Genomic DNA, 10,853 nt, shown 5'->3' on the forward strand with positions numbered 1-10,853 from the left:
AACTAAGCATCAGTGGTGACACACACACTTGTCAGATTCTGCGAGCTATGAAGCTTGTCTATGCGGGTTTGTTACACTTAAGTAGTAATTACTCACCTATCATACGTGCAATAATCCACTGTTTTCGTCCGGTAGTTCTGTAATCCGGTATAAAATTGACGAACATTCACCTCAGACACAACACACCGTTCACCAAAACAAGACGCTTAACTTCCTATTTTGAAGTTCGTTCCAGTTGTGACGTCGGCCTCGCCTGATTGGTGGCTGGTGAACCAATTTAAATGGATATTTTAATAACTAACCTAGTGGAATATCAACGTAATAAAATATTATTGCAAATGTCTGTATTTATTTGTGCAGAAAAAAAAGCTTTTTTTTGTATTATGTCAATCCTTTTTTTAGGTTATGCACTCCCAGCGGCTGAATGAACCTCCACTTCAGCCATGGGTTATCCTCAGCTCCTGTGGCAAGGTCGATAATGGGCACTGCACATGCATGGCTGGCATTGCTGAGTCTTGCACCCATGTTGGGGCTTTGCTGTTCAAAATCGAGGCAGCAGTGAGGATACAGGTGACCAAGACGGTTACAGATTATCCAGCGTACTGGATGATGCCCTCTAATGTGGACAAGGTTCGAGCGGAGGTGGCCCACAAAATTGATTTCTCCTCTGGTGCTGCCCAACGGAAAGAACTAGACTGGCGCATCAGTGGAGAAAAAGGCAGGTCAGGCATTCGTACCCGTGCTGGTAACATGAGTTCATGTGAACACAACCCCACACTTTCTGACCTGTCACCTCTTTTAAGCATTTTGCACACACACAGCAAGGCTGTTTGTCTGACGGGGATGGAGGACTATTATCAACATTATACAGACCCTGTCTCCCCTCGCATACTGCCAAAGTCCTTGCTGCGGCTTCATGATACAGGCAAGTATGGATGTGAGTTGTCTCTCCTCCAACAGCACTGTGAGGGCCTCGCAGACATGACTGCAGTAAATGAGGCACAGGCAGCTCTGGTGGAAGCCGAAACAAAACGGCAATACTTATCACCAGCCTGGTACGCCCTGAGAGCAGGTAGGATAACCGCATCCAACATCCATGCCATCGTGTCCACCAGTGTTTCCAATCCTGCCATCTCCACTGTGAGGAACGTCTGCTACCCAAATAAATCAGTCACCACAGCTGCCATCAGATGGGGGATAGAACATGAGGAAGAGGCAAGGCAGGCCTATGTCACTATTATGTCACCACAGCATGAAAACCTGAAGGTGGAGCAATGTGGGTTCATATTAAATCCAGCCTTTCCAGAAGTTGGGGCCTCACCTGATGGGCTCATCCACTGCACTTGTTGTGGAAAAGGCTGTCTGGAAGTCAAGTGCACTTTTAAGCACTGCAACACCCACATCCTACAAGCATGTGCGGATGACACTAATTTCTACCTCCAGGTAACTGATGGTAAAATTAGCTTGAAAAAGACACATCAATACTACAGCCAAGTGCAAACACAAATCTTTGTGACTGAGTCAAAGTTCTGTGACTTTATTGTGTGGACTATGATGGACTGTGTTGTAGTTAGAATTTTACCTGATGTGGACTTTTGGAGCATGTGTTTAGCTAAAGCACAGGAGTTCTTTCGTAAAGTGTGTCTGCCGGAGCTTGTGGCTCACCATTACACTAGGGCAGCCTCCACAACACCACATGCCAAGCCTTTAACAGGAGTGTCAGAGACATCTTGCACAGATCCCCCTATGACATCCAGGCCAAGGAAACGGGCTCTACAGAAGAAAAACAAACTATGGTGCCTCTGTAGAGGTCCTGAAGGATTGGATGACATGGTAGCGTGTGACAATGAGAACTGTGTAGTTCAGTGGTTCCATCTCCGGTGTGTGGGGCTTAGTGAGCCACCTTCAGCCAGTGAACCATGGCTCTGTGCTGCCTGCACAGAGACAGGCTGACATATTTAGGCATTATTGTGTGTTGGTAGGTGTTGCGGCTGACAAACAAAAACTTTTTTTATATACATATTGTCTATGTATCCTTATGAAAAAAAAACTTTTATTGTTCATACTTTTAAATGAAATTTTATTATTTTGATTTATAATTATTTATTGTTCTGCACTTCTGCACTTGTTCTTATTGTTTACTAATCCATGTTCTGTACACATGTTCTTATTGTGCGTTACGTCCCAGGTCTAGGGTCCAGGAGAATGACACAAATAAATTCGTCACACCTGACTTCTTGTTTCTTTTTTTATTATTTTGAAACAAGTTGTTCAAATTGTTAAATACAGTCAGCACAAATATATCAAAAGGCAAATTAAGTTCAGGATTGGGTCAAAAGAAAAATTTTAAACAAAATACAGACACTAAACTGACTCCCTTACTGGCCAAAAACTAGAGAAAACGTGTTGCACAATATATTGTTACTGTGAATTATCTAAACAACTGCAATAATATATTCACCAAACTTCTAAACAATATGAACAGCAGTCTTCATACAGAAATATAACAGTAACAATGACAAAAATAATAGTACAGCTTTCCGTATACATTATGGTTTCATAACAACACTGGGGCACATATTCGTCAGAGCACAGCACACGCACACAATTTTGTCTAGTAAGACCGTGTTTTCGCCTTCACAGGGAACCACCATGCTTAGTGGAATTGTGTCGTTCAATATGCAGTACTTTCCACGAACACAACCAATTACCCTCTCCACATGAACCCTGAGGTGCGCTATCTTCCTGGTGTCTTCCACGTCCTTTGCATCCAACTGACATTGGCCTCGTGTGAAGGCGGGTGTTTTTACTTCAGCACACATTAGTCCAACGCTGTCCCTGATGTCAAACCCACGATCCGCCAGCACCAAGTCTCCAGGAAGCAGATGATTAAGAATACCACTGTCCTCTGTTACCTGTTTGTCACTCACGCGACCACCCCACCCTTTTGAAATGAAAGATATTGCTCCATGTGGTGTAATGCCGATAAGGTATTTCAGTGTGTGTTTGTGCTTGTAGTGGGAAAATGTTTGTGCCCTAGCTTTAAGATTGGATGCTCAATGCCAATCTCGAAACAGTCCACAATAACTGCTACACGATCCCCAAAAGCCTCCACAAACTGATGTGGCATGGTACCTCGCAGACAATGCCTCTCTGGCCAGTGCACCAGTGGCCTTAAATGTGAAAACATTACTGCTATGGTGTCTCTGAAAGTAACTGAGACTGTCTTCCTGTCTAAGCCAAATAGATGTGCTACATGTTGAATTGGCAGGTTCAGCCTCAGCCGCATCAAAGTTAAAAGGACCATCTGAAAAGGTGAAAGTTTTCGACCTGTCTGTAGGCATGGAAGGAGCTGCGCCAGCACACCCATCAAAACAGCGAAGCAAGGCAGACCAGTGTAGTATTTCACCTTTATGTCATTGCCTTCAAGGAAGCGCTCATCAAAATTCTTCTTGGAGATCTCTTCTTTCAGTTGTCTGTTTTCCTCTAGCAAACGGTTGATCTCAGCTTGCCTCTGCTCACAAAAGATGCACTCTTGTTGTTCCCCAGAGTCAGCGGGTGTGTCATCGGCCATCGGTGTGTCAACAGGTGGGTCATTGGATGTGTCAACAGGTGTGACACAGCAAGCATCATCAGATGTGGCGGCAGAAGGTGTGGTAAAAGGTGACACAACTGCAAGCTTGCTGCCGTTGAATCCTCCGCTGATATCTGTCAGGATTTCCACTGATCCCTTTGTGACCAAGGTGTAGAGACGGTGCCCAATCAGGGTCGCACTGCAACATTTCATATGCTGGCTTGCCTGAAAACAACATTTAAAAAAAAATGTTTTTCTGTTGTGTAGTTGGCAGCAATTGTGTGATTTACATTTACACGTATTCATTTGGCAGAGATGTTTAAATCCAAAGAGACTTACAACAATGGAATAACTTTAAGCTATTAACAATAAAACTACAGAGCTCCAGCAATAGAATAATATGTAAGCTATTAATATTAATAAAGCATTTTAACATTTATGTTACAGAGCTACAGCTTCAGCAACAGAATACGATTTAAGATCTAGTGCAGATGAGACTATAGCTATTTTATTACAAATGCATTTGTGTGTCTATTGGCTGATGCTTTCTAGAAATGTAAGATACATATTATGCCATAGCCTGTCAGTATTACACTAACCTAGTCTATCCACCAAAATCTAGATGAATAAACTAAATGACACTGCTAATCGAGAATTGTTATGCTGATTTGGCTAACAGCTACATCAGTATTTTTATATTTAACAGCTTGCTCCCAAAACACAGCAACGTACATACTGTTTTAATCTGAACGGCATAACTTTAGTTAACTGCTAAATTAATACATTCAATGTAAATGTAGCTAGCTAGTTAACTCTGGCAGCTGAAAATCTATTGACCATGTCATAAAAATATCAGTTATCAGTTAGCCTAACGGCTAATCGCGATGCTAACGGAGTTGACTACAAAGCAAAAAGACCACAGCTTTGATAATAATACCTTACCTTTGTGAAAGTGCCGTGAGCAAACAAGCATGGATGTGGAAATATTATCGAAGGTGATGGTTTTCCTCCGTACAGCGGCGACCCAAGCCATCCGACGCTTCTTGGTGATTTCAGACACCAAGTCTCCTTGTGTTTTTTTCCAAGTAGGAAAATGGTGAAAACTAATATGATTCGCGAGACGCTTGCCCTGTCGATCATGAGACCGATTACGGCAGTTCACAATGCAGCAATACTGAACCATTTTAAAATTAATGACCAAAAAACAATGACCTACTATACGCTACTATACAGTACATCTACTTCCGTACCGCGATTCCCACAATGCATTGCGACGTGACGTAACGATCCCGAACTCTATAGCAATGCATTAGCGGCTGTAAGTGATGTTACAGAATATTTATAAGTGATAATGATAGGACCATTAGCTAGAACTACCACATCATTGTATATACAGTGTATGAACTAAATCATTTCACATGACGAACGACAGACTCACCGTCAAAACAGAAAAAAAAAATCTCCGTGGCTGGCTTGGCTGATCGCTTTCTTCGCTAGTGGATTTCTGGTGCTGTTGTCAACTCTGGAGCTGCAGAGCTCCCTCTGGTGGGCAAACTATGCAACACTCATAACATGAGTGAAGCATGAGACTCTTTCTCATGTTTTAAATCGGCATCAGCGTTTATAACGGCCGATAAATGCAATAAGCTCATATCGGTCGGGCTCTAATATATATATATATTAGACACAAGGAGTCAGCAGTGTTGTGATTTTTAGGGCACGGTGTTGACGTATAAATGGTATGCTCTCATTTGTATTTGTATTTTTGTTGTTTTTTTGGACAGGCAATCCAGTCACACTGTCATGTGACCTAATCAGTGACTGAATGAATGCACGTTTGTTTTATTCTCTGTTTTAATAAAAATGCACCAGTCAGAGCGACTGTGCGGTTGGTAAAGACGTATCTTCTCGTCTGTTATTTAGCGTACTCTGTCAACAGGTTATGGGCCCAGGGCAAGGTATAAAACGTTTTGAGTGTTAAGACACTGGGTGAAAGTCGCGACGGATAAAGCGTGTACCCGAGTCTTTCAACATGAGAAGAAGAGAAAAAGAAACCGTGGCAAGCCGATGGTCTCGTTTAGTCTTTGATGGAGATGAGAAAAACTATGAGCTATGGGAGACAAAGTTTTTGGGACATCTTTATATGCAAGGACTGAAAGAGACTATTTTAAGTGAGTCTTTTGAGGAAGACGAGGGAGATACAGCGAAAAACACCGAAGCCTATGCAGAGCTGATACAGTTCCTGGATGACAAAAGTTTGTCGCTAGTTATGAGGGAAGCAGAAGACGATGGAAGAGCAGCATTGAAGATTCTTCGGGAATATTATGCTGGCAAAGGAAAGCCTAGAGTAATTAACTTATACACAGAGCTAACGTCACTACAAAAGTCTGCCAGTGAGTGTGTTACTGATTATGTCATCAGGGCTGAGACCGCAATCACCGCTTTGAGGAACGCAGGTGAGAATCTGAGTGATGGGCTTTTAATTGCAATGGTTCTGAAAGGACTTCCAGAGACATTTAAGCCATTTGCCATTCATGTTAGCCAGAGAGATGATAAATGGACTTTTGCGGAATTTAAAACAAGGCTTCGAAGTTATGAAGACATTGAAAATATGCGGGCAACCGTATCCGAGGACAATGTTATGAAAGCAAGAGTGCAGCCTGGCAGTAAAACCGCTTTAGCGAGTACAGCTGTTTGTGGTGCTGGAAGTTCCAACATTGTTTGTCACAGGTGTGGTACAAAAGGCCACAAAGCAAGAACATGTCAGCGAAAACAGTGGTGTAGTCAGTGTAGAAGTACCACTCACCGCGACGCAACATGCAGACGCGGAAAGCAGCGAGATAACGCACAAAAAGTTTCCGCAGAGCCAAGTGACGAGGAGTATGCTTTTCGGGCAAGCGACGCTGAAATGCGGGTACAAAATACCAAGAGGAAAGGCCTAATGGTGGATGCAGGTGCAACCTCACACATCATCACGGACATTGAGAAGTTTGTGAGTTTTGACAGCAGTTTCCAGGCCAACACACACTGCGTGGAATTGGCTGACGGCACTCGGTGCAACGGGGTCGCAAAGCACAGAGGGGACGCAAAGGTATATTTGGTGGACAGCACAGGACAGCGCGTCAAAGCAATGCTAAGAAACGCGCTGTACATCCCAACATATCCACAGAACATTTTCTCTGTGAAAGCAGCCACATCGAAGGGAGCGACGGTGATCTTCAAACAAGGGAGGAACGTTCTGCTACACAAAGACGGTACCAAATTCCCCATACATGTGCACGACAAACTGTACTACTTGCACACAATAGACAATGAATGTGTCGATCAATGTAAAAAGTGTTATGATTTGCAGACATGGCATGAAATATTAGGGCATTGCAATCATGGGGATATAATTAAGTTAGAGAAAGTTGTTGACGGTATGCAAATTAAGGGTAAGGATAAACCTATCCCACGCTGTGAAATTTGCACACAAGGAAAGTTTATTCAAACTAGAAACAGAGGGCCAGATGCAAGAGCCAAAGCAGCCCTAGAAATGATTCATACAGATTTAGCAGGGCCTATAGACCCAGCATCTAGAGACGGTCATAAGTATGCACTATCTTTCACAGATGATTACTCCAGTGCAGTGTTTGTTTATTTTTTGAAAAACAAGAGTGATACAGTGACTGCCACAGAAAAATTCCTGGCTGATATGGCTCCATATGGAAAGGTAAAATGCATAAGGTCTGATAATGGTACAGAATTTACAGGAAGGGAGTACCAGGCTTTATTAAGCAGAAACCGTATTAGACATGAGACCTTAGCGCCGTACTCTCCACACCAGAACGGCACGGCTGAGCGGAATTGGAGAACTTTATTTGACATGGCTAGATGCATGTTAATAGAAAGTGGGTTACCAAGAATATTGTGGACATATGCAGTCCAGACAGCTGCTGTCGTGAGAAACCGATGTTTTAACAATCGCACTAATCAGACAGCTTACTTTATGTTGACAGGTAGACAGCCTAACATTTCAAGGATGCAGAAATTCGGAGTAGCATGCTATGCTTACATACATGACAGAGGGAAGTTAGGAAAGTTGGATTCAAGGTGTGAGAGGGGTATTTTTGTTGGATACGACAAGAATAGTCCGGCATACATGATTTACTATCCTAACAGCAAGAAGGTACAAAAACGCAGACTAGTGGAGTTTGTATCCAAAAGTACTGAGACTATACTGATCGATGATGATGACGATGGTTTTGAGACCAGAAACAATCCTCTCAGAGAATCTGTGAAATCAGAATCGGATGTTAGTTCACAAAGTACTCAAGAACCAGTAGTGTATAGTAACCAAACACAACAGGAAGAAGATAAACCTGAAAGGAGAAATCCTGCAAGAGACAGGAAAAAGCCAACTTATTTAAGTGACTATGTTTGTGGTATTGAAGGAGATGTGACTAATATTGATTACTTTTACAGACTTGTGTGTAATGTACCCCAGACCTACAAAGAAGCTGTAACGTCAGTAAATGCAAATGAATGGGTTAAAGCTATGGATGAGGAAATGCACTCATTGAGAGAAAATGTTACATTTACCCTGACTAAACTGCCTGATGGTAAAGAAGTAGTGGGGGGTAAATGGGTCTATGCAATTAAAAAAAATAGTGATGGATCAGATAAGTACAAAGCACGATATGTTGCCAAAGGGTACAGTCAAGAGAAAGGTGTAAACTATGATGAGACTTTTTCTCCAACTGCTAGCATGACTAGTATCAGAGTGTTGATGCAAAAAGCAGTTCAAGAAAATTTGATTGTTCATCAGATGGATGTAAAAACAGCATATTTACATGCGCCAATAGAATGTGAGATTTATATAGAACAGCCAGAGGGTTACAAGGTAAAATCTCAAGGCAATGAAAAATTGGTGTGTAAACTAGAAAAATCACTGTACGGGCTTAAACAGTCTGGCAGAAACTGGAACAGCATGTTACACGAATACCTATGTGAAAACCAGTTTGTTCAAAACCCAGCTGATCATTGTGTTTACACAAAAGTTACAAAAACTGAGAAAGTTTTCATAAGTATTTGGGTTGATGACTTGATTATTGCTGCCAGTGATATGAGTGTGCTTAAAGACGTGAAAGAGATGCTCATGTTAAAGTTTAGAATGAAGGATTTAGGAAAACTCACACATTTTCTTGGCATTAAGTTTGAGCAAAGTGCTGATTTTGTCAAAATGTCACAACACGGGTATGTTGAGAAACTACTTGAAATGTTTGACATGCAAAACTGTAAACCCAGAGCTACCCCTTGTGAGCAGAAACTAAGTTACACTGAGAATGCTGATGTAATGGGTGATGTCAGGAAATACAGGGAAGCAGTAGGTAGCTTAATTTACCTGGCAACCTGTACAAGGCCAGACCTAAGTTTTGTAGTGAGTAAACTGGCACAATATTTTAATAAGCCAACTATAGAACAGTGGAATACTGTAAAGCATGTTTTGAGATATTTGCAAGGCACCAAGGACAAAGAACTGTGTTACAGGAAAGGTGCAAATGAGAAAGTTATACATGCATACAGTGACGCAAATTGGGCAGCAGATGTTACTGATAGATGGAGTACTACAGGTTACTGCATTGGCCTAAACAGAAATGCTCCATTGGTCTCATGGAAGACCAAAAGGCAGCCTACTGTCGCACTTTCTACATGTGAGGCTGAGTATATGGCATTAGCTGCAACTATACAGGAGTGTTTATACTTGCAGCAATTGTTACAAAACATTGATGGTATGGTGTACGAGTCTATAGTCTACGAAGACAATCAGGGTGCTATAGCTTTAGCAAAAAATCCTGTGTATAGACAAAGATGTAAACATGTTGACATTAAATACCATTTTGTGAGGTCTGTAATTAATGAAGGCAGAATTAGTCTGAAGTACTGTCCAACTGAAGATATGTTTGCAGATGTACTAACTAAACCAGCAACAAAGTTGATGAAATTTAATTTGTTTATGTTCGGTTTATGAACTTTGTACATATGAGTTGTGGACTGATGAAATAACAATGTGAGAGCAAGTGGGGGTGTTGACGTATAAATGGTCTGCTCTCATTTGTATTTGTATTTTTGTTGTTTTTTTGGACAGGCAATCCAGTCACACTGTCATGTGACCTAATCAGTGACTGAATGAATGCACGTTTGTTTTTTTTCCTCTGTTTTAATAAAAATGCACCAGTCAGAGCGACTGTGCGGTTGGTAAAGACGTATCTTCTCGTCTGTTATTTAGCGTACTCTGTCAACACACGGGCAAACGTAAAGAGAACGTTGTGGCATGTGTCAATTGCAAGGTAGAGCTGGCATACCACAACTAGGGCCCTATGATTTCCGCGATGCAGAAAACGCGGAGGGAAATCCGCGAAGGAATCACGGAATCCAGTAATAAAAACGGAATTTACAGTTTAACGCGGAATGGCAGGGAATTTGTACGTCAACCCGTCAAAATAAAAGTCCGGTTTACAGTCCAAGACAAGTATTTGCCAGAGATGTATTACTATTGTTCAGCAGAATGTACATAGCCTACTACAAAAAAAAAAAAAAAAAACATTTTTTTTTAAGGTTTAATCACAGAAAATTTCTTCCATGTTTTATTTTTAATAGTAAATCCCCTTTGTTTACCAAAAAGTTAAGTTTACTTAATTTTCAATAATTAAGATAAATTAAATTTTATGTGTTTAATGTGCATCTCAGAAAATGCTTTATTTAAAACCCCAACTCAATGGCACTTAAATGCACTTAATTCGTGTCAACTTTATTGTCATTGTTCACAGTACACGTACAGACACAGAAACAATGGGTAGTAATTAAATGTTTATTTTTGATGTATGCATTGAATTCTATGCATTTAAAAAAAAAAAAAAAAAAAAAAGAAACTTAGTTGTTCATTTTAAGAGACCCAGGAGTCTTATTTTCTCTTGCATAATATTGCACTTTAATTAAGCAAAAACATATGTTATCTGATTACTCGATGGAATTTTTGGTAGAATACTCGATTACTAAAATATTCAATAGCTACAGCCCTAGTTAAAACCCTTTTTTGTGCTTTTTTTCTCGTTTGTTTCCAGTAAAGAAGGTTATAAGTCACCTTTTGCCTGATCATTTAGTGCAATATTAATGTTCACGTAAAGCACACAGTGTTATTCTGTGCACATAAGTAAAGAAAAAGTGTTTGTGCCTCCTTGAAAACATTAATGGAATATAATACACTTAAAGGGGGGGGGGGGGTGAAATGCTCATTTTG

The 10,853-nt window shown here is 41.0% G+C and overlaps 1 pseudogene; it reads right to left on the reverse strand.

The window, feature by feature from the left end:
• Positions 1-2,412: 2,412 nt before the first annotated feature.
• LOC113066272 (uncharacterized) lies at positions 2,413-4,740 on the reverse strand (annotated as a pseudogene).
• Between the last annotated feature and the right edge of the window lie 6,113 nt (positions 4,741-10,853).

The sequence above is a fragment of the Carassius auratus genome, chromosome 4, assembly GCF_003368295.1.
Source record: "Carassius auratus strain Wakin chromosome 4, ASM336829v1, whole genome shotgun sequence".
Taxonomy (NCBI): domain Eukaryota; kingdom Metazoa; phylum Chordata; class Actinopteri; order Cypriniformes; family Cyprinidae; genus Carassius; species Carassius auratus.